Source organism: Phyllobates terribilis, unplaced genomic scaffold (genome assembly GCF_046119375.1).
Source record: "Phyllobates terribilis strain yellow unplaced genomic scaffold, ASM4611937v1 Scaffold_1__5_contigs__length_1240528914, whole genome shotgun sequence".
Classification (NCBI taxonomy): Eukaryota; Metazoa; Chordata; class Amphibia; order Anura; family Dendrobatidae; genus Phyllobates; species Phyllobates terribilis.
The window spans coordinates 565,168,335-565,192,967 of NW_027362761.1; the positions used below are offsets into that span (position 1 = coordinate 565,168,335).

The following is a 24,633-nucleotide window of genomic DNA, read 5'->3' on the forward strand; positions in this document are numbered from 1 at the left end:
CATTTTGGATCCAACTTTATTTTTTTCAATGGGAAGAGGGTCATGTGACACATCAAACTTATTGAGAATTTCATAAGAGAAACACTGGTGTGCTTGGTTTTAACATAACTTTATTCTTTCATGAGCTTTTTACAAGTTTATGACCACTTATAAAATGTGTTCAAAGTGCTAGCCATTGTGTTGGATTGTCAATGCAACTCTCTTCTCCCACTCTTGACACACTGATAGCAACACCGCAGAAGAAATGCCAGCACAGGCTTCCAGTACCTGTTGTTTCAGATGCTGCTCATCTTGTATCTTGATGGTATGGTGTGGTATATGGGGTACAAAGATAGTGGGGCCATTCTTCATCAATGGAAACCTCAATGCCACTGGATATCTGAAATTGCTACATGATAATGTGTTGCCCTCTTTATGTACTGAAGATGGCACGTTCCCTGGGTTTTTCCAACAAGATGGTGCACCACCACATTATGGGTGTTTTTATACAATCAGTGTTTTATCAGCAGGAGATTACCACTGCAGGACTAGGTGTCTCGTGCCTCCTAGTCCAACCACGCCTGATTGGCAGCTTACTGTCACTGAACATAGAAAGCAGCCAATTAGAGGTGTGGGCGGAGTTATACACAGCTCAGCATTCCAAGCTCTGCTGCAGAGAAAACTGTGATTGTATCTCAACTGCTGCACCCAGTAAAGTAAGTGGTACATCCCTGGAATCAGAGTCTCTGTCCCTACATCATCTCAGATTACATTGAAAAAACCTGCAGACAGATTCCCTTTAAACCTGCAGCAAAAGTACAGTCCAAATCCCAATTTTCCAGCTATGGCTGCAGAAGCCTTTTTTTTGCTTTTGGGAGCATTTTTCAATATTACATATCATTATTACTTCTGACTTAGTTGGAGAATCTAAATGATATATTTGTGCGATGACAATTTGAATCCATATACAATGGCTTGATGTACAGAATTGTTTGAAGAGAAGTCTATCAGCTGACCTGGAAAATACCTCTCGAGGCTGCACTGACTTGTATTAATTCTTTTCTACTTTGAAAACCTAAGGAGAAAGGAAAAAAAAAACATTATTTTGTCATTTTTGGCGCTTTTATTTTATTTACGTCTTTTTCCATATGGTTGAAATGTTAATAGTTAAACTTTATTTTACGTGTTTTTACAAATGCAGACATACAAAATGTGTGCACTCTTTTGTGAAATAAGCTCACTTTTTATGATAAAATTTATTTATCTTTTTCTTTTAGTAACCGCCTAGATGCCACACGTACTATTGACCGTGACATCTAAAGGGTTAACAATACAACTGCAGTGGTAGGCGAGGGGTTAATCATTTAAAGTCACGGGGAATAAGATGTTTTCATTTTTGGTTGAGCAATAAGACAGTACAGTGAGTAACATGTCCTATGTCTTGTACAGGAATCCACATTGCTGACACGGAAATAGTTGTGTGACTCGATGTCAGAGGTATTTTATTTTATTTTACAGCTTTCGCAACATTTAATAATAACACTTTATGCGCTCAAAGCTGTCAAGGACCCAACAGATGAAGCCCATCGCGATATCCTGAGGAATGTGCTTTTACTTTGTATCTTACTAGGAAATCACAGACAACAAGAAAATATTCTCAAAGTCTTCCCAAAGGAAAACTGATCTACTGCTAAATTAATTTTGTGCCATTCATTATCTATTTTGTGTGGGGTCTTTTAAAGGGAATTTATTCTAGAAAAAAAAATACATCATACCAATCAAATTTTTATTCCAAAAGTATTCAAGCTATAGCATAGCTTTTGCACTCTCCACTAGGAGATGCTATAAGCTGACACTTCATGCTTTCTGCAGCCCACTTGTCAGCTTTGTTGTGTAGAATAGGACTGGATGAGCACAGTCATTTCATTATCATTAGAGATGAATCAACCTGAACTGTAAAGTTTGGGGTTTATATGGTGCTGAATTCTAAACAATTACTTCTCCCAGAAATCTGTTTTAGTGTTCGAAGTTTGGATGGAGAGAGAGATTGTGGGGATATTCTGCTTTCTTTGGCAGTCCCCTAGCCCATACTATGACCATTTTACAGCACCAACGTTTGGGTACCCATTGTCCACTCTTCTATGGGGTTCGGATTCAAGTTCTGGTACCTGAATCGATTTTTGTAGTAAAGTTTGGTCGAATCCACGGGAGAGAGAGGAGAGAAGAGATAGAGAAGAGAGAAGAAGAGAGAATTTTCCTGTTTAAAAGTTTGGGTCCCCATTGTTGTCAAGGGGGTTCAGGTTCTGGTTCAATTTGAGTACAGTTCTTATACCTGAACCGAATTTTGGACTAAAGTTTGGTCGAACACGACTATCCACAGTAGATAGAGAGAGAGAATTTTCCTGTTTAAAACTTCGGGTCCCCGTTGTTTTCAAGGAGGTTCAGGTTCTGGTTTAAGTTCTGGTACCTGAACCGAACTTTGGACTAAAGTTTAGTCTAACACAACTATCTACAGGAGAGAGAAGAGAGAGAATTCTCCCGTTTAAAAGTTTGGGTCCCCACTGTTTTCAATGGGGTTTGAATTCTGGTTCAAGTTTTGGTACAGTTCTGGTACTTGAAACCAAACTTTCACGGGTCGGCTCATCCCTAAAGATGAGTTAATGATGGAAAATAGTAATATACACTGATAAAGTTGTGTTTGCAGTTCTTCTGCCACTTCTTAGTGTTTGAAGGAGAGGGCTTTGCTTCTTTACTTCCTGGAGACCATATTGATGACATTTTCCTTTCAATTGACTCTCATTCATGGCAACTGCCACAATGCACTCACCCCCTTGCTGCAGAAAATCCAAAAAGGAAGGGTCCCCAATTTGGCCCCTTATTCTGACAATAACGACTCCCCCTGCCAGGTATGAAACATAAGTGTCCTGATGAACTGGAGAGCTTAATATGATCTCTTTGCTTCACTGACCAATGTGAAACGCCACAAGAAAGTAAGAAGGGATGGTAGAAGCGGAGCAAAAGTTACAGTCAATGATTGAGCAGAGAAGTCCATCAGTCTTATCATGAGCCATGTCATCCAGCTGTCAGTACAGACAGGGGCGTCTGCTGCCAAATGCACCGCAAATTATTTGGCACCTATCTTTTCACGACAAATAAAAGGCAAAAGCCAAGTTATTTTTGCACGAGTAAACTCTGTTTCCAGATAGGCAGATCGCCCGCTGGTGTAAGAACAGCCCTGAGCATCTGAAGCATCTCAAATCAGTGACAGCTGTGCTGATTCTGCTGAAAAATGCTGAGCGTTCAGTAGCAACATCAGACTTTAAGGTAGGAATAGACGTCTCCCAATGTACTGATATTAAATATTTTAGATATTAAAGGGCTTGTCCACTACTCAGGCAATTCCTTTTGAATCCCTGTTTCCCTCCCCCAGTAAAATAATAACATTTATGCTCATCTCTGGTACTGGCACTGTCCCAGCAGTGTTGGCACTAATCTCTCCCGGGGCTTGCGTGACACAGCAATCCCTGCAGCCAGTCAGCTCTGGCTTCACTCTCTCCACCTTCAGACAAATCAAGGCTTCAGAAGGAAGTGAGAGAGCAGCTCTTCCTTTCTCCGGATGTCAATAACGTCCACAAGATAGAAGATTGAAGCCAATGCTGATTGACCTCAGGGATTGTGTGACATAATGAATGAGGAGAGCCAGTGCTAACACCGCTGGCACTGGAATAGCGTCATCACCGGAAGTGAATATAAGTGTTATTATTTTACTGGTGGAAAACATAGGGATTCAAAAGGGTTTTTTTGAGTAGTAGACAACCCCATTAATCCTTTGTAATACTGGCATTTGTACTCTTGAAAAATAAGGGTCAACACTATTTAAATGTTGAGTCTTTGCATAAACTTGATGTATTTGTCAATAAAAATGTAAAAATGATAATTGCACTTCAATAACCATAGAAACATCCAACTAACAGATCAGAAAACACTGAAGCAGAAAACTTTGTGAAAAACAAACTTTGTATCAGTCTCAAAACTTTTGGCCACAACTCTACACCTATACGATTTGCTTGCCGTACCACTATATATAAGTGCCTTACTGTTGTGTTACCATAAAAAATTGCCAGCCAGCTTTGCCCTCATAATCAGTGCTTCCTACATATTCTACTGACTGTTTAACGTATTTGCCAGCTGTGCCCATCCATCAAGTGCCACCCAGCAATGCCATCATGTACAATGCCTGCTAGCATTGCCGATCAGTTGTGCCCCATAAATAGTACTTGCCGGCTACTCCACCTCTAGTTTTGTCCATCTCTCAAGTTCCAGCAGTGTCACTATATACTGTGCCAGCCAGCTATGTCTCCCTAAATAAAGTACCTGCAAGTTGAGCCTATATCTTTATCTCCTGCAGTTGTTCCTCAATTTAATAGTGGCATCAAATAATAGAAATACCGGTGGCATCCCATGAAAAGTGAAGAATATAGTTGGGTGAGGGTGTAGAAAACAACAACCCAAGTCCAAGGGAAACAAATGCCAATGGTCATTACAGTTCCTCCTCAATTCTTTTCAGGGCTCTAACCAATAAGTAAAGATTGCCCTGCACTGATCTGTATGGCGGTATTATATTGGCAGTACTATTAGACAGTATTATTTAGGCAGGTACCTGGAGACTGTATGTCGTTTTGTGTGGGGGCACTGAAGGGTAGTACAGTGTGGGCAAAACATGGTAATATTATAAGAGCACTATATACTGGTATTATTATACTATATGGAGGTATTATTTATTACAGTAATATCTTATTTTGCAGCATTTTATATTACTGGAAAAAACTCTACCATTAATTAATGGAGGTGGTCCGACTTTGCCTCATTTTCTATAAACCCAGCCCTTCATGTGGCCCTTGCTACATCTCACTGCCGGGACCTTCTTATGTTCCCTCTTACCCGCCCAGTCTGTGTTTTCACCTTGTAACTTGCTTTTCTTTACGATACAAGGTGCTAAGTGGTGTGAAGAACGCGGCATTTAGTAACATTAACTCTTAGGTTTTCTGCCGCTGATTGGGTTCTAAGTGGCCACAAATGATATCGATTTCACCAAGGAGTCAGCCGAGGTGACAGGTCAAACACCTCCAGAGGTTGCGGTCACAGACTAAAATAAATGTTAGTTGTTTGGTCTCTTAAACACTTCCAGACACTTGGGATCCTTAACCTCATAGAAATTCCAGTGCCTAAAGTCAGTGGTGAACCTTGAACTGCTGTCATTTACTCACTGGCTATGTAACAATCAATTACTGTTCTATCTCTTTCCAGTAGAGCTGAATGACCTGCAATATGGCCACCATTACAGCTCTCACACCTTTCCTACACTCCTGAATGGGGCAAATTTTGTTAAAGGGAATGTGTCACCCGTAGGGACGAGCGAAACCAAAGTTAAAAATTTGTTGTTCATACAGGACTGTTAGTGTCCAGTGCTAAACGCCGAACACGGACATTCCCCGGAAGTCCGTTGCAATGTTCGGAGTTCGGGGGAAGTCCGTTGCAATGTTCGGAGTTCGGGGGAAGTCCGTTGCAATGTTTGAAGTTCTGGGAGAAGTCCGTTGCAATGTTCGGAGTTCCGGGGGAAGTCCGTTGCAATGTTTGGAGTTCTGGGAGAAGTCCGTTGCAATGTTTGGAGTTCTGGGAGAAGTCTGTTGCAATGTTTGGAGTTCCGGGAGAAGTCCGTTGCAATATTGCGGAGTTCCGGGAGACATCCGTTGCAATATTCGGAGTTCCGGGAGACATCCGTTGCAATATTCGGAGTTCCGGGAGACATCCGTTGACGAATATTTGGAGTTCCGGGAGAAGTCCATTGCAATATTGCGGAGTTCTGGGAGAAGTCCGTTGCAATGTTCGGAGTTCCGGGAAAAGTCTTTTGCAGTGAGAGAGTGAGAATTTTGCAGCTCAAAAGTCTGGGTCTCCATTGTTTTCAATGGGGTTCAGATTCTTGTTGAAGTTCGAGAACAGTTCTGGTACCCAAACCGAACTTTGGAATAAAGTTTGGGTCAGGTGCCAGAACCCAAACTTCTACAGCTCCACTTATACCTAGTCACCAGGTTTTTCCTATGTAATCTGAGAGCAGCATGATGTAGGCACAGAGACCCCGATTCCAGCGATGTGTCACTTACTGGTCTATATTTTGCTGTGTTTCAATAAAGTCACTGTTTTATCAGCAGGAAATTATCACTACAGGACTAGGTATCTCGTGCCTCCTGGTCCAACCATGTCCCCATTAACAGGCAAGTGGTGGGGACATGGTAGTAGTGTTTATTGTATAAAGTATACAGTATGCTCCCTCTAGTGGTGGTTGCTCGCAGTTAGAATAATATTTATCTCACCAGTTGCTGCCTTTTTCCCCTGACTATCCTTCTTGTGGTGTTGCATTTTATTCAGCTCTGGTCCCAAAATGATACATGTTACACTGTGTCTGGGACTGTGCCAGGAGGAAGACTCTCCTCACTCATCATAGTGGAAATTCCACATATATGACACCATAATGATCCGGGTCAGGACCGGGCTGGAGCAGCCGCTGAGATCTGGTGCGTCTGTGGAATGTACAAGGCTCCGGTGTTAATGAATCGTCTTAAGCCCCCCATAATCCACATAGTGTTCTGATGTCATATCCTTAAGAGGAAAGTCAAGATGAATGGTAAGTGGACAGGGAAGGCGTCGTCATTACTTTTCGAGGGAATTTTTCTAAAAGGGTTTTTATGTAAACAGAATTTACCATTTTCTATAAAAAATATAGGTTAAGTGGATGTTTTCAATAAACCGAATTCCATAAATTTGGACGCTACCTCTCAGTTCTCGCATTTTTTTCTCATGCATCCATTACTTTTGAATGAGATGAAGCAATATTAATGGAGACATAGTGGGCGTAAATTGAAATTCAGAGTGTAAAGACTGTAGCAAGACTCTGCACCCATCAGATGTCATTCGCAGTAGTGGCCCCTCATATTTAGAAGAGACCTTGTAAGCTCCAAGTATGGTCAGGAAAAGGGGTAGGCGAGGATAAAGGACCACCTAGAACACCATGTGTCAGAGAATCAAGAGATCCCCTGACCATTCACCCTGGAGAGCTAGTAATGTACCCTTCACCCCCTTTTCTCTACCAATAATCCAGTCATCTATCTATCATCTATTGTCTATATATTATCTATCTATTATCTATTGTCTATATATTATCTATCTATCATCTATCTATCTATTATCTATCTGCTATCTATATATTATCTATCCAATAGTTATTTAATATTATAACATCTATTCATCCAGTTTTCTTTCTTTTTCTTTTCTTTCTCTTTCTTCCTTTCTCTGTTGATTTCTTCTTTTCTTTCTTTTTTTCTCCTTTTTTCTTTCCCTCTTTTATTTTCCCTTCTTTCTTTTTCTCTCTCTTACTTTTCTCTTTTTCACTCTTTTTAATTCCTTGTTTCTTTTCTTCTCTGTCTATTCTTTTTTTCTGTTTCTTCTTTCTTTCTTTAATTTTTCCTTCTTTCGTTATATTGCTTTATTTTCTCTCCCTCTCTCTTTTTCGTTCTTTTTTCTCTTTCTTTCCCTGTCCTCTCTTTTTCTACTTTTTTCTTTCTTTTGCTCTCATTCCTTTTTTCTTTCTCTTCTTTTTTCCTTCTTTCTGTCTCTTTTCACTTTTTTTCACTGTTTTTCACTCTTTGTTTCTTTCTTTTTTCTGTCTATTCTTTTTTTGTTTCTCCTTTTTTTCTTTTTCTCTTATTTTCCTTCTTCTTTCTTTTTTCCTGTCCTCACTTTCTTTCTCCTTTTTTCTTTTTCTTCTTTTTTTCCTTCTTACTTTCTCTTTCTTAGTTTTCTCTTTTTCTTTTCTGTCTATTTTGTTTTATTTCTGTCTGTTTCTCCTTTTTTTTCTTTTATTTTATCCTTATTTCTTAATCTTCTCTTTTCTCTTTCTCTTTCTTTTCTGTTCATTTTTTTGTCTTCACTTTTTTCTTTTTTTTTTTCCTTTCTTTCGCTGTCATTCTTTTTTTTCCTCTCTTCTCGCCTATCCTTTGCCTAGTATTTTTATGTGTTTCTTTTACTACTTACTATGCTATGTGCAATAGTGTGTTGAATATTTTAAGATCAGGACACTTCTGACTCTTCTGGTTTCTAGATTTTACATGGCAGCCATGAGCAGTAAACGAGGGTGGTGTCCTAGAGCTGAGTAATAGGAGATGAAGTTTCTTCCCTATGAGTCTCAATGGAAGAATATGAAATTATAGATAGACAGTAATAGTGCAAAGTATAGGAGGCGATGAGCAGCGTTTTATGGAAGATCATTACTGTCGGAGCCTCTTAGCGTTGCGGGAGAGTCGATGAGCGAGCTCCATCAGGCGGAGCACTGAACTATGAGCGACATGTGCCGAATCTGCAGCTCATTATGGGGTCACTGTCAAGCACTTTATATAGAGAGATGGAGATAGCACCGACACCTCTGCTCCGAGCATAACTGCACTGAGGATATCTATTATCTATCTATCTATGTTCTCTGAGGTCCACTTTATAAAATATGTAATGCTTCATTTCTCCTGTGGAGGTGCTGCAGGGAATTAAACACTTACTTCTTGGTTCCTTGTGGCCCATTTTTAGTCAGAAATACGTTTTTCCTCTAAGATATTAATTGGCTTCTGCCTTAGATGGGTTGTTTGGCTTTCCTCTAGATTGTAATAGTCTAGGTTTTATTAAATGGATATATGAATTTAATAAGTAAAGGGAGCCTGACAAAAATTTTAACCGCACCAGATCTTTTATACCACCTTGTAGCTCTTTAAAACAAAACCAGTCAATCCCTTTATGACTCCAAAGAACTTTTCCAACAGTGAGAAATTATGTTTTGAAATTTAGTCTGGAAGTGCATTGGGGCATGATGATGCACTTACAGCTTCTCAGCCTCACGCTGTATTTCCTGCCTCGTAGCACTGTCCCCAAGTAGATTGACAGATTGTTTGCTCTGGTACATGGCCAGTGACCTGTCAATCAGCCAAGGGAGGGTGCTACTAGGTAGGAAATACAGCGGAGGCTGAGGAGCTGTAAGTGCATCTTCATGCCCCAATGTATTTCCAGACTCTATTTCAAAACTTGATTTCTCGCTGCCCCAAAAGAGCATTGTTGTTATAAAGGGATCAACTGACTTATCTGTTAAAGAACTGCATAATCATATTATAATGGTTTGGGGGTAAAAGTTTATGAGAGGTTCCCATTAAGTGCTTAATGGATTTAATGACTTTGTTACTTTGTTCATCCTGTGATCTTCAATAGGAATTATATTGTCATGCAAGATGTGGGAAAGACTAAGTGTAACACGAAGGGAAGAGGAGAAGGGAGCCCAGACTCTAGGGAAAGGGGGAGTGGAGACCTCCTAGGCTGATCTGATATCACCCTGTCTCCCCTATCGTCCCTATATTGGTTCCTCACCAATCGCCACACAGGAGCCTAAACCCTGTATTTCCCTACCGCTTGGCCCTGAATAGGGAAAGGGGGGGGGGAGCACTAGTCAGTCCCCACTAACCACTAAAGACGACAAAGGAGACAAACACGAGGAAAAGTAACTTCGCTTGAGCCGACTTCAGAGAGATTACTCCTAACGTCCTCAAAGCACCAAAGAGGAAGTAAGCAGACTGCAACAGCTACAAGCCTTCACAAGAGAACAAGTGACTATAACTGGCGCCTCCCTGTAGCAAACATCAAGTATTTAAACATCCAGGCCTGGGTGTCAATTAGCAAGAGGGAGGTAGCCGCTGGGTCCTAGAGTGAGACAGCTAAGAAGGTGTCTGTAATGCCAAATGAAGAAATCTTCTGCAACCAACTGCAAGGCGACTGTCTGTCACGTCTGACACACCCGTGACATATATCCATGGAATTTGCCCATAAATGTCAATTAGATGACAGTCTCACAAGCGTTCCCTCCTGTCCCACCTCTGGGACCTCCGTGTGGAGTACAAGTATCCCCATCCTACCTGGTCAATGTGAAACTGATACACAGGGCTGTTCTTCCTAAGCTCGGTAATCTGGTTGTGTATGTCTCACCCCATTCACCCCCTTATTGTAGTGACCCCACAATGAGCTCCAATGATGATGGTGGATTGTCACTGTGATGATTTACTTCATTGAAGGTCCCCGGTGGGCCGCTCTTGTGCTCTTCCATGGTTTCGTATATTGATGGCAATCATAAGTGCAGGACAGACCAGACAAGATGTTGTCACACTGGAAGAAGCTGTATCAAATGCAATCATTGATTTATGTATGAATAAGTCTTCGTGTGCTGCAGCTTGTTAACACTTGCAGCTTCCGAAAAATATTGAAAAAGTCTTATAAGGTCATGTCAATGCACACTAGTATTAGCACATCTGCAGTAACTCCTACTTTGGGGGGGCTCCAAGCCCTTTATATGTTTTTTGCATTATTTTAATTGCCAACTGCATTGAGAAATGTGGATGGTGAACAGGAGATCACCGGTATTGAACAGCCACATGCTTGGTGATCAGTGTAGGGCTACTGCACCACAGGGACAGCCAGGGGCAGACATACTACTGGTGCAACCATTAGGTAGGGGGGCCACTACTATCTATGTAGCATGTGATAATTGTGCATTATGAGGAGCTTTTGGACTGCAAAGGGTCCTTTTACTGTTCTTGTACAGGGGCCCTCTTCTGTCTGTGTCTGCCACTGGGGACAACCACTATAAAGCAGAGGCGTAGCTAGGGGTTCAGCTCGGGGTCGAAACATCTGAGTGGGCCGTAACTGGTAATGCTGATTACAACTATGGTGGCGCACCCTAATAGTGGATGTAGAAGAACCTCAGCAGATGACCGCGCTGTTAATGAAAAAAAAAATCTCTACATAAGACCAACACTGATTATTCCTACCATATGGTGACATATAGTGGTAGATACCAGTGCTACAGAACATATAGGAGATTACAGTACAGTTATATATAGTAACTTACATCTGATGTTCTTTTTGGTGGAGTCGTTCACTTTTCCCGTCTTTTCCATCTGGCCCAGACCGACATGACGACTTCTTCAGCCACGACTCGTCTGCAGATCACAACAAAGACACATATGACTTCTCACTAGTGTTGAGCGAGCATGCTCGACACTGCTCGGTACTCGACCGAGCATCTCACTACTCGGGATGTTTGGCGAGCACCGAGCATTTTCGGGTTACTCGGGCGGGAGCTTGGGTCTCCGCCCTGCATGTTTGGAGCTCTTTACAGAGCCAATGAACATGCGGTTCACTTTTCCCGTCTTTTCCATCTGGCCCAGACCGACATGACGACTTCTTCAGCCACGACTCGTCTGCAGATCACAACAAAGACACATATGACTTCTCACTAGTGTTGAGCGAGCATGCTCGACACTGCTCGGTACTCGCCCGAGCATCTCACTACTCGGGATGTTTGGCGAGCACCGAGCATTTTCGGGTTACTTGGGCGGGAGCTCGGGTCTCCACCCTGCATGTTTGGCGCTCTTTACAGAGCCAATGAACATGCAGGGATTGCCAGCCAGTCACTGTAATGCCACAGCCATGTTGGTTGTGGGCATTACAGTGATTGGCTGGCCGCACAGCATCACCTCGAGTATTTAAAACTGGGCGCCGCCATCTTGGACACAGTCGCTCCGGATCAGACAGTGTAGGGAGAGTGCTGCTGAGTTAGGGAGAGATATATAGTGCGAAACAGGTAGTGTAGGGTCTCTAAAGCCTGCAAAATCAAACAAACAGTCCTTCTGAGGACTAATATCCATCCCAGATATCAGGCAGGCAGGCAGACTGTATAGGAGGCGCAGTGGTTATACCAACAAACACTGCATTACAGTCCTGTGTGCTGCTGCTGCTCAAATTGCCCCAGGTCTCAGGGGCCAGGAAAAATCCTTTTTTTTTCATCTAAATCCTCTTTTTTTTTTCCCTCAGTCAGACTGTACAAATACCCATCTTATTAACCTTTTGGTATCCCCCCCCCCCAAAAAAAAAAAAAATTGAGTGTGTCTGTGAGTGTTCAGACACAAATATATCTGTTTAAAAGAGTCTGGTTTTGGCCAGATAACTAGAACTGTGGTTTTGCAGTTCCACGGTTCAAATCTCTGTATTATCCACTTTTTTGCCTTTTTTCCATAAAAAAAACAGTTTGCGTGTCTCGCTGACTGTTCAGACACAAATATATCTGTCCATATCCCAGACCTTTGAACGAAAGCGCAAATTCGCAGCCAACGCCCCACAGGCCACAGTCCTAAATTCGCACATTTCATGACTGTTTGCGTTGGAAATGCAGCCTTTTAGGCTGGTGGAGACGTAATCCTTCCGCAACCTTATGGCGGTGGCCATCCCTGGGTACTCGGTCCCCAGCTGACACTATTTTGCCCGGTGTGCCATCCCCGCACTACACAAGCATGTGTCCCAAAACATCTGCCGTGCCCTCAACAACGCAGTTACTGGGAGAGTCCACCTGACAACGGACACGTGGACAAGTGCTTGTGCCCAGGGACGGTACATCTCCCTGACGGCACACTGGGTAAACATAGTGGAAGCCGGGACCCAGTCGGAACTTGGGACGGAACAAATCCTCCCCACACCGAGGATTGCGGGCCCTATGTCAGTCAGAGTTGCCCCCACAGTGTACAGCTCCTGCGCATCCTCCTCCTCCTCCTTATGTTCAGCCTCCATCTCAGATATCACCACATCAGTTACAAGCTGGAAGCACTGCAGTACAGCCAAGCGGCAACAGGCTGTGCTGAAACTCATAAGCTTAGGTGATAAACCTTACACTGCTTGTGAGTTGTGGACAGCTGTGAAAGAGCAGGCAGATCTGTGGCTGAGACCGCTGAAACTACATCCAGGCATGGTCGTGTGTGACAATGGCCGTAACCTGGTTGCGGCTCTGAGGAGAGGCGAGATCACACACGTACCATGCCTGGCTCATGTGCTTAACCTCGTGGTTCAGCGGTTTCTTAAATCGTACCCCGAGTTGCCAGATCTGCTCGTCAAAGTATGTCGCCTGTCAGCACATTTTCGGAAGTCGGCTACAGCTTCCGCCGCCCTTGCTGTGTTGCAGCAGCGTTTGCAGCTTCCGGCACACCTACTGGTGTGTGATGTCCCCACACGTTGGAACTCTACCCTCCACATGTTGCAAAGGATTTGTGAGCAGAAGAGAGCAGTTGTGGAGTATCAGCTGCAACAAGGCTGTCGATATTCAGGTCAGACTCCACACATAATACTTCAGGAGTGGACTTGGATGTCTGAGATAACCTGACAAACTTTGAGGAGTCCACCAAGATGGTGAGTGGCGATGACGCCATCATTAGCATCAGCATCCCACTTGTCTGTCTTTTGCAACACTCTCTGCAGAGAATTAAAGAGGAGGCATTGCAGCCAGAGTATGATGAGATGGATCAAGAAGCCGTAGCAGGCGATTACACACAGCCCAGCCTCATCTCATCCCAACATGCATTGGGGGCCAATGAGGGAGAGGAGGAGGACGAGGAGGAGGAGGAGGAGGAAGAACAGGAGCTGGTATCATACTCTGTAGACGGTAGTACCTGTACAGCTGTCATACCGTCGGTTCAGCGTGGGTGGCCTGAGGACAGGGGGGAGGAGGAGGAGGAGGAGGAGAGCATGGTCAGTCAACATCTTGGAGATGACACGGAAGTCTTGCCCGTTACCAATCTGGCACGCATGGCTGACTTTAGGTTACGCTGCCTTAACCGTGACCCTCGCGTTGTCAAAATGTTGAGTGACAGTCATTACTGGTTGGTGACCCTTTCAGACCCCCGCTACAAGGAGAACTTTCACTCTCTTATTCTTGAGGTGGAGAGGTCTACAAAAATGGGGCAGTACCAGAAGGCCCTTGCTGCAGAACTGTTAAAAAAATTCCCACCTGAACACGCTAGCGGCAGAGGTCACAGTTCGTTGCCCAACCAAGGCGTACAGGCGAGAGAGACGCAACTCCAATCCAGCAGAGGCAGGGGAACACTGTCAACGTTCTGGGACAGTTTTCTGAGACTCGCCCAGCTTACAGGCCCTGAGGCGCGGGGTACTCTCACAAGGAGTGGAAAGTTTCAAAAGATGGTGAGGGAGTACCTTGTAGACTGTACCAGTGTCCTCCGTGATTCCTCTGTGCCTTTTAATTATTGGGTATCCAAGCTGGACACTTGGAATGAACTCGCTCTGTACGCCTTGGAGGTCCTGGCCTGCCCTGCCGCTAGCGTGTTATCGGAGCGTGTTTTTAGTGCCGCTGGGGGAATTATAACTGATAAGCGCACTCGCCTGTCAACTGACAATGCTGACAAGCTGACCCTTATCAAAATGAACAAGGGCTGGATTGGGCCAGACTTCTCATCACCACCAAATGACAGCAGAGTAACAAAGTCAAATCCAATGTGTTATTTCGGGAGGTGTATTCCCATGCACCGCTTCACACCCCCAATAATGGGAATAATGTTTTTAATATGCTGTACTGCATGGCTCTTGTCAGGGGCATTGCAAGTTCCTCCGTCCTAATTTTTGGCAGCTTTTGCTTGGAAGGCATAGGCAAAGACTATGGGAGACCCACTCCCCAATAATGGTAATAATCTTTTTAATATACTGTACTGCATGGCTCTTGTAAGGGGCATTGCAAGTTCCTCCGTCCTAATTTTTGGCAGCTTTTGCTTGGAAGGCATAGGCAAAGACTATGGGAGACCCACTCCCCAATAATGGGAATAATGTTTTTAATATGCTGTACTGCATGGCTCTTGTAAGGGGCATTAAAATCGTCTTGTTAAGCTACTGTGACCTTCACATCTCTTCCAAGGGTCATTGATATTGTCTTTTTATTCCACTGGGACCTCCACGTCTCTTCCAAGGTGCATTGATATTGTCTTTTTATTCCACTGCGACCTCCACCACTCTTCCAAGGGGCATTGATATTGTCTTTTTATTCCACTGTAACCTCCACCACTCTTCCAAGGGGCATTGATATTGTCTTTTTATTCCACTGGGACCTCCATGTCTCTTCCAAGGGGCATTAAAACCGTCTTGTTAAACCACTCTAAACTCCACGTCTCTTCCAAGGGGCATTAAAACCGTCTTGTTAAGCTACTGTGACCTCCACGTCTCTTCCAAGGGGCATTAAAACCGTCTTGTTAAACCACTCTCACCTCCACAGCTCTTCCAAGGAGCATTGAAATGTTGTTTTTAATCACCTCTAACCTCCACGACTCTTCCAACGGGCATTGCATTTCCTCCTAATTTTAGTCAGCTTTTGCATTTCAGTGCATAGGCGAACACTAAGAGAGACCCACTCCCCAATAATGGGTAGAAGGTTTTTAGTACGCTGTAATCCACGTCTGTTTCAAGGGGCATTGCAGTTCCTCATAATTTTTGGAAAGCCTTCCATTCACTGCTTAGGCCAACAGTGTACAGGAGACCCAGTTGCTATAAATGGAAAAAAACGGTTTAGTTAAGGCCCTCTGATCTCCATGTCACTTCCAAGGGGCATTGGAGTGCCTCGAAATTTTTGGTAGGCATTGCACTCACTGTATGCCCTATAACTGTGTAGCCGAACCGCTCCTTTTGGTACAGAAACATATCCTACAAGACATGTGTGGTTGACTGGTCTGATATTGATTTGAATGGTCCCTGTTCCTCCTGCTCTTTCTCCTTTGCCACCACCTCATCCATCATTCATCACCTGAAGCTTTGTTTTAACGGGAGTCATAGAACTGGGATTATAGCAGGAAAACATCCAGCAATCCTCGGAGGACGTAGGATATTCGCCAAAACGCTGACCACCTCAGGCCTAGCCGCTACTACATACATGCGCTTGCATTCTAAGGAACAGAAAGCTAAGGAGATGGATGGCCTCATGATCATGAATAATTTACTCGTTGTGTAGGAGGCCGACCACTGCTGCTGTCTACCTTCTCAACTTTGTGTTGAAGCCTGATTGACCCAGGACCCGCAATCCTCTATGTCTGGAGGACGTGTTGCATCCCAGTGTCCAACAGTGTCCCGGCTTCCACAATATTAACCCAGTGTGAAGGCGTCAGTGAGATGGACCATCCCTGGCCACATTCACTTGTCCACGTGTTTGTGGTTAGGCTGTCATTCCCACTAAATGCACTGGGGAGGGCACAGGTAATGTTTTGGTATGCGCGCTTGTGTATAAGGCGCACCGGGACAAATAGGGGCAGCTGGGGACCGTTTATGGACACCCGGCCGCCGGGCGGCTGGGGACTGAGTATGGATACCAAGCCGCCGACGCAGCCATGACGTGGTTGCCAGATTCTGCCTCCACATGCCTAAAAGGCCCAATTTCAAGTGCAAGCAAGCAAGCAGTATGGTATTAGAGCCTGGACGTGGGTGGGTGGCAGGCTGCATACTTGCGCTTGCATTGCAAGGAATGGGGGAGGTACAATTGAACACTGCCCTGGGGCAAGGACTTGAATAGGGATAGTTGCAAGTCTGCAATGACAGGTGCAGGGCGGGAGGCATCTTTGCATGTGCCATGAACAGTGGGTTGGCGTGCACACACTACATCGGAATAGGTTGTCCTTCCCACTAAATGCACTGAGGAGGGAACAGGTAATGTTTTGGTATGCACGCTTGTGTATAAGGCGCACCGGGACAAATAGGGGCGGCTGGGGACCGAGTGTGGACACCTGGCCGCCGGGCGGCTGGGGACTGAGTATGGATACCAGGCCGCCGACGCAGCCATGACATGGTGGCCGGCATCTGCCTCCACAAGCCTAAAAGGCCTCATTTCAAGTGCAAGCAAGCTAGCAGTATGGTATTGTTGCCTGGTGGTGGGTGGGTGGCAGGCTGCACACTTACGTTTGCATTCCAAGAAAACAAAGTAGATGCTAACTTCTGTCATCATCATCATGCTCCTCACCTTGGCACTCTCAACTCCCCTGATGGAGAAGCCAGGGCCCACCGGACACTCGTCTGGTTGTCTGGTGGGCTCTTCCAATGCTGCCCTAAAGCAGGCCAGGCTAAGAAAAGTGTGGGGAAGGGTCCCGGGACAAATAATGGCACCTGGGGACTGAGTATGGAGACCTCGCCACCGACGCAGCCATGAGGTAGTGGCCAGCTTCAGCCTCCTCCAAACTAAAAGGCCCCATTTCAAGTGCAAGCTAGCAGTATAGTATTGCAGCCTGCGGGTGGGTGGGTGGTTGGCTGCATATTTGCGCTTGCATTGCAAGGAATGGGGGAGGTACAATTGAACACTGCCCTGGGACAAGGACTTGCACGGGGATATTTGCAAGTCTGCATCTTCTGATGCGGCAAGGATCACTTCTGATGGGCACACTTTGAGGCAGTGACCTGGGTGTCAGAGATGCTTCCAGGGGTCTTCCCCATGCTGTTCCCATGTCTTTTCAGCACTGTATGCATGTGTCACACAGCACATGGCCAGATAAGGTTGTAAAATGTTAAAATTACATTTCCCGGTGAATGCATTTGTCACGGTTGAAAGCAATACAAAAGTGCAAAAACGCATAAAAAATGCTACTTGTGAACATAACCCAAGGTGTGGAGGAGTATTTTTGCTTTTGGTTATTTATTTTATCTTATACACAAGTCTTTACCCTGGAAAGGATGTTCCTTAACATATTTCACAGGAAAACAGTTTCAGTTTAGTTTTTGAACGTTTTATTGTGAGCCCGTAAAAGTGGCTTAATACCTCTGACCACGTTGTTGACAGCAGTGACCTGGGGATCAGAAATGCTTCCTGGGGCGATCCCCATGCTGTCCCCTTGTCATTTGAGCACTGTCACTATCATTTTGGGCACTTTTTAGGCTTTCTACAGACTGCCGGGGGTGCCGCCGCAAAAATACTCGGGTCTCCCATAGACTAACATTGAGCTCGTTGCTCGGGTCGAGCACCCGAGTATCACGGTGAACTCGGCCCGAGCTTCGAGCGCCCGAGCATTTTAGTGCTCGCTCAACACTACTCACATTTCCAGCATCATCCCCAACTATTCCCAACCTGCACAAGCTACTCATTCTACTGATTCCCCAATAATGAGCAGCTGCTGCCGTATGTGTCCCTATTACTGCACCTGCTGTGTGGTAAAAAAACAGAGCTCCTCTTTCTGCCCCACATATTAATTTTTTCCCACCATGCTCTATAAATAGTAAATAGGGGTATAATGGCCCCTACATAAGCTATATAAGCCATACTGTATAATGGTCCTCCACACTAACTCCCACACTGTATAATGGCTGCCACAGTAGGCCCCACATCGTATCATGGCCCTCAAGGTAGGCTCCAAAATGTATCATGGCTCCCGCATTAGCTCCCACACTGTATAATGGTCATCCACATTAACTCCCACACTGTATAATGGCTGCCACAATAGGCCCCACATCGCATGATGGCCACCGAGGTAGGCTCCAAACTGTATAATGGCACCCACATTAGCTACCACGCTATATCATGGCCCCTGCATTAGCTCCCACGCTGTATAATGGCCCCTGCATTAGCTCCCACACTGTATAATGGCCCCCACATTAGTTCTCACGCTGTATAATGGCCCCTGCATTAGCCCTGCATTAGCCCATATGCTGTATAATGTCCCTGGTATTAGCTCCCACACTGTATAATGGCCCCCACATAAGTCCACAATCTGTATAATGGCCACCACAGTAGCTCCCTTGCTATTTAATGGCCCCCGCATTAGCTCCCATGCTGTATAATGGCCCCACCATTAGCTCCCATGTTTGTTAATGGCCCCCGCATTAGCTCCCACACTGTCTAATAGCCCCCGCATTAACTCCTACTCTGTATAATGGCACATGGAAATCCAAATTACAGACTTTTCAGCCCATCCTAGGCTTTCATCATTAATTATAATAGCCCTCCAAATATTATAATGGCCCCCACATAGCCCTTCATATAGAATAATGCACCCCATAATCCTCCATATAATATAATGCACTCCCCATACTCCTCCATATAGTGTAATGCACTCCACATAGTCCTCGTTTAATACACACCACATAATTCTCCATACAGTATAATGCATAGTCCTCCATACAGTATAATGAAGCCCATAGCCCTCCATATAGTAAAATGCACCCCATAGCCCTCCATATAGTATAATGCACCCCCTCATAGTCCTTCGAATAGTATAATGCACCCTATAATCCTCCATATAGTATAATGCACCCCATAGTCCTCCATATAGTATAATGCACCCCCCATAGTTCTCTATACAGTATAATGAACTCCACATAGTCCTCCATACTGTATAATGCACTCCCCATAGTCCTCCATATGGTATATTGATCCCCCATAGTGCTCCATACAGTATTATGGCCTCCACAATTTACAAAAAAATTACAAGACTCACCTCGCCTCATTTCCCCGCTACTTTGAAGCGCCACACATCTCAGCGCGGTGGGCACCATGTAATAATATCATTGCACCCACAGCGTTGAGGAGTCAGACACCGAGGAAGAATGATGGAGGAGGACGTGTCAGCTGACCCTCCCTCTTTCATAATTTTTTCCAACTGTATCAGCACCCAGGATGCGGATTCAGTTCAACGTGCGATGACTGGCAGGGTGGACCTGGCGCCTGCGCTGGCACCGGGCCCCATAGCAACTTCCATTAGCGGTACGCTACTGCTATAAAGACATGATCTTACCCATTTCCATGCACATAAGACAGATACCCGTCACCATCAATGGCTGCTATGTAATGCTCCACATTCCCTGCAGTGCGACACTACAAAGGTTCACTTGTCAATTGATAAGATATCATCTTGTAACCTATGAACTTTTTTATTTCTGTCACTGTAGCCGGGGCAGGGTTGCTTTTATTTTTTGAAGGTCGAGTTGTAGATTTGAATTATACCATTCACTTTCCCATGTAGTGTACTGGAGAACTGGAAAAAAAATTACAATTGGGGTGAAAAAAATAAAATTCTGTGTTTTTTTTTAGGGGAAGTTGTTTGTTATTATGGTGTTTATTGTGCAAAAAAGAATAATTTAGCAACATGATTATCTGAGTAATGACCATGGCAATAGCAAGCATGTATAGTCTTTTCATGTATTTTAGTGTCTTTTAAAAAAATGTAGAACTTAGTAAAAAAAAATGGTTTGCGTCTAGGGATGACCGAACCCAAACTGTAACGTTTGGGGTTCGTATCGGACATCTAGTGTCCTTACCGAACCCTGAACACGGACTGTACATCCGTGTTACTGTTCTGGTTCAGCAGCCTAATAAAGCTTGTTGAATGGCTGCAGTGCAAGTCCAAGTAATGGCATGGCTGTGATTGGCCTGCCCTGCACACCACATGACCCAGCCTGGCAGTGTAAAAGAAATAGATAAATAATTTTAAAGCCAGCTAAGGAAAAGTAGACAGCTGTGAGCTGGTCTTATCATGCTGGAAGGGGCCAATATCCATGGACCTTCCCAGCCTATTAGTATCAGCCCCTAGCTGTCTGCTTTTCCTTTGCTGGTTATTAAAAATGGGGAGACCCTAAAAAAAATGATAGACAATTAATTTTTTTGTTTTACGCCATTTACCATAGGGGTTATTATATACAGTGGATGAAATAAGCATTGATCACGTCACCAATTTCCTAAGTAAATATATTTGTAAAGGTGCTATTGACATGAAATTCTCACCAGATGTCGGTAACAACCCATCCATTAGAGGCAAAGTTTGGAAAGGTCTGATCGGGCATTTGCATATTCTGTCTTGGTCAGAGTATTCAAATATGAGGCTATGAACTGAATATTTATTGTGGGGGAGTAAAGGAAAGCTTTGCTATGTCTCTCATGGTTTCTTCTTTCCAGTATTTATTCCAGTGGTATAACTTGAGGGAAAAGTTTTAGGACATCTTTTCCTTTTGCAGAGGTCCTCCTGACCTAGAAGCAGACAAGTGTTTGGCTTTCAGATTTCATTAGCAACAAGTTGCGCAGCTGGACGAACCTAAAATATTCTGTAAATATTCCGTAACCTTCCACCCCCCCAGGTGGTAATTAAATCCCCAGATCAAAGGTTGGATCTGATGCCCCATGTGTTATTAGATACAAGTCTTCATTACATATTGACTAACACGAAAGGAAGCAAACTTCTGAGCCGAGCAGTAAAACATTTTATGTGTCTGCTGTGACTTCCAAATATATCGGGATCCCCTGAGGGAGAAATTGTTTCGCTTCTATTGCACAAAAGTGGTGAAAGGAGAGATATCACCTGGAAGGCAAATTATTACATGAGCAATTGACTTTGTCTCACGATCGGTGTGGTCTAACGTTACACAATTAACTTCACGATAGCATGTCGGCTCCATTTAGCTTCTGTACAGAGGAGTTAAAATCTTCAAAATGACGCTGCTAATGAAGGTATGGACAAGAAAATGAAAGGAGATGTCCAGGTCTAGAAAATCAGGGTAGCTTTTTTCCTTAAAAAGTGCCATATTTATGCAGCAGTTGTCAATTCCATTACAGTGAATGGGGCTGAATTGCAATTCCAGGCGTAGCCTGTAGTCAGTAGGGGGCGCTATTATTGGAAGAAATGTTTTTTTTTAATCTCCTATAACACTATCCTGAACCTTGCAGAAGGGAATTGATTTGTAACCTTCAGGACTGTTAGTTAATGGAGCATATTAAAAAAGTTTTATAACTTTCTCCTTTACCTTCTACTTCAATTCTCATTATGTTTACTTCCCCTTCTTATGGTCAGTAAATAAGAACAGTCTTGTTTTTATTCAGCTGCAGTAACTTTCTACATAACTAGTACTGCGCTCCACTGAGAAGTGGATACAATTGTATCCAGTGTCAATGATGCTCTGTGAGCTAAAAAGCCTGAATTCCAGACTGATCCATTGTAGCAAAACAGCAGAGATTTGTGTAAGCAATCTTTTTTGCCCATTTCTATAGGGTAGCTGAAGCTTGGAGGCGCATAGGATAATGTCGGAAATTCATCTAGGAGTTCAGCTCAAGAGGGGCGAAACAGCTGAGTGGGTTCCTAACCATGTTCCCATAGCTCCCCTATAACAATATAATGGCCCCAAAGGCCCTCTATTCACAGTATAAGACCCCAAAGCCCACAACAGTATCCCTCATAGAGCATAAAGCCCCCTATACACAGTAAAATATCCAAAAGCATAATGCCCCAAAACCCCTATGCACAATAAAATACCCAAAAGACCCCCTGCACAATATAATGCCCCAACAGTAGCCCTCGCTGAGTATAATGCCCCCAAAACTCTATGCAAAGTATGATGGTCCCTGCAGTCGCCGTCACACGGTTCTCAAAGCCCCCTTATACATAGTGTAATTCTCCCCTTACTGAATGATACCCCCAGAGTCACCTTACAAGTAATATTACAATAAAAACTAAATATTATATACTCACCTAACCATGGATCCTGGCAAGTCCACTGGTGGACAGCAACAAGGCGTGGGTGGACCAACGCGGTGATGTCGTTGTTCCAGGGCGCACACAGTGCTTCAGAGTCCTGTGGTGCTGACATCATCATTGCCCAGGACTCGTCCAGAGCATCACCCACGACTCGTCCAGAGCATCACCCTGCTGTTCTGAAGGTCGCAGCTGTAAAGCATCCTGTGGCCTACAGAATGGAGAGCGGTAGTGCCAGGAGACCGTGCTGTACACTGTGATATAGTTACAGTGACTGTCGCTTTGGGTGAGCCCTTCTTTTGGGTGAGCCCTTCTTTTGGGTGAGCCCCTCTTTTGGGTGGACCCCTCTTTTGGGTAGGCCCCTCTTTTGGGTGGGCCACTCTTTTGGGTAGGCCCCTCTTTTGGGTGGGCCCCTCCTACAGTTCCCCTAGTATTTTTAAAGCCTACCAACACCCATTGCCATGGGTGTCGGCTTGTGAAGGCCGGTCAAGAGGTTTTCACGGATCGCTAAAATAAATTCCAATAGTTCTTTTTAGCTTTTGTTATTAATATTAAGCACATTTATTGTCTTCTGAGTAAAGCTGAGCAAAGATATGACATAACTAGATAGAAATGCCTTTAAAGGGATTTTCCCGTTTTGGGAAAACTCCTGCCTCCTAATTGCACTTTAAAAATAAACTGCGCTTTCCTCACCCTCTCCAGGTCCGGAGAAGAATCTCGGCTGCTGCTCCCAGTGTTTGTTATTGTTTGACATCATATTAAGCTCGAATTGACACAATGAGCAACTGAATGGCTACAGCGCTGTAGACGTGACATGAGTGGCACAAACAATAACAGACCATGGGAGCAGCAGCTATGGACCTGGTGAGGTTGAGTAAAGCGCAATTTGTTTATTTGCAACAGAATGTAGCCGGGGAAACCGGGTTTTTACCCTTTTAAAGGAGTGCTCTGATCTCAGTAAGGGATGGCATGCTGCTAGGATATGTCATCATTCATTACTTAAAATAGCCCTATCATTTCCAGTGATATAATATGTGTTACTCCGTTCAACATGCTGCACATTGGTGGCATGAAGGCACGCGCAGTGCTGTGTACAGGCTAAGTCAATGGGTCTGTAGACCTCTCCGTGTGTGCTCATGCAAAAGCAGAATGCTTCTGCCTCCTGAGCTGCACTCTTCTGTACTCTGTACTGTATCTTTTTAGCGATGGCTGGTCTCCTACATGTCAAAGGGTGTATCTGACGCGCCCCTGGGCCTGTGTCGCGCTGCGTTGCGCACGCGGGAGCTTACCCGGAGCCGGATCTGTTTAGGGTTGTAGTCTCGTGGCGGTGACCCGGTCCGTGCCCAGGGAGTCAAACTGGACGGCAGTCTGTTAGCGGTAGAAAATGGTTGATGACTACGCCACCCGTTGAATGCAGCCAGGGGGCTGCTGCTGCAGGGCAGACCGCTGAGGCCGGTGGAAGGATGGTGCAGCGTGATAGTATAACCCCCAACGGGAGGGGTATGGCCTCAGGGCAGCCGACGTGGATGATGGGGGTAGCAGGAACCACTCAGAGACGGTACGGTAGCGTTCAGGGTCTTTACTGGTAACAACGATAGACCCTCCCGGAGTACTTGCTAGCGAACGGGGCCTGGTCAGTCCTTGAGCAGATGGGATCTCCCCTGGCCAGGCGGAGTTGTAGGCCTCCCAAGCTGACTGTACTCTTCTGGCTACCTTGCTAGAAGCTGATGTAAGTAGCCCACGTCCCTGAGTGTACCGTGTGGTGCTCACCCGTATGGCCGGTGACTCGGGGCCTTCTAATGGCTTCCGCTCCACGATGGCGGTGCTGGTCCCACGCGTGTGACCGGGCCTTCGGGCTTCTGGGCCAGGGGACCTGAAATCCCCTGCCTGACGGATTCTGCTGCTGGGTAGAAGTTAGTCCCCACAGCCTCGGACTCCGGGTCCGGTAAAGAATCTTCTTAGTCAGGGCGAGCGCTTTAGCTGCCAGCCCCTGACTCCTTGTGACTCTGCTGCTTCCTATGCTGCTCTTGTCTCTACTCTTCCTGGACTCCCTAACCCTGCCTCAGCCCCGGGTTTATACAGGGGAAGTTCTTCCCCTCCCAAGGCTGGGCAGGAGGTGTGGCATGCACAGGATCCCTGACCAAAGGACCTCCCACCTGCTCTCAGACGTAATATCTCTATCACTGTGACAACCAGACCCCTGGGGTGTCACACTCCCCCCTAGTGAAATTTAGTACTCCGGGACTAAACACTTTTTAGAAAA

At 44.9% G+C, this 24,633-nt stretch overlaps 1 protein-coding gene and 1 long non-coding RNA gene across 3 annotated transcripts in view; one reads left to right on the plus strand and one right to left on the minus strand.

Annotated features, from left to right (window-relative positions):
* Nucleotides 1-24,633, plus strand: part of CCBE1 (collagen and calcium binding EGF domains 1) — a 440,914-nt gene that overhangs the window by 136,769 nt on the left and 279,512 nt on the right. The window lies entirely within an intron of this gene.
* On the minus strand, nt 146-19,728 carry LOC141169040 (uncharacterized). Its single transcript, XR_012252282.1, has 3 exons — nt 19,647-19,728; nt 10,967-11,057; nt 146-1,054 (listed from the first exon to the last, which is right to left on the minus strand). It is a non-coding gene; the product is annotated as an uncharacterized lncRNA (long non-coding RNA).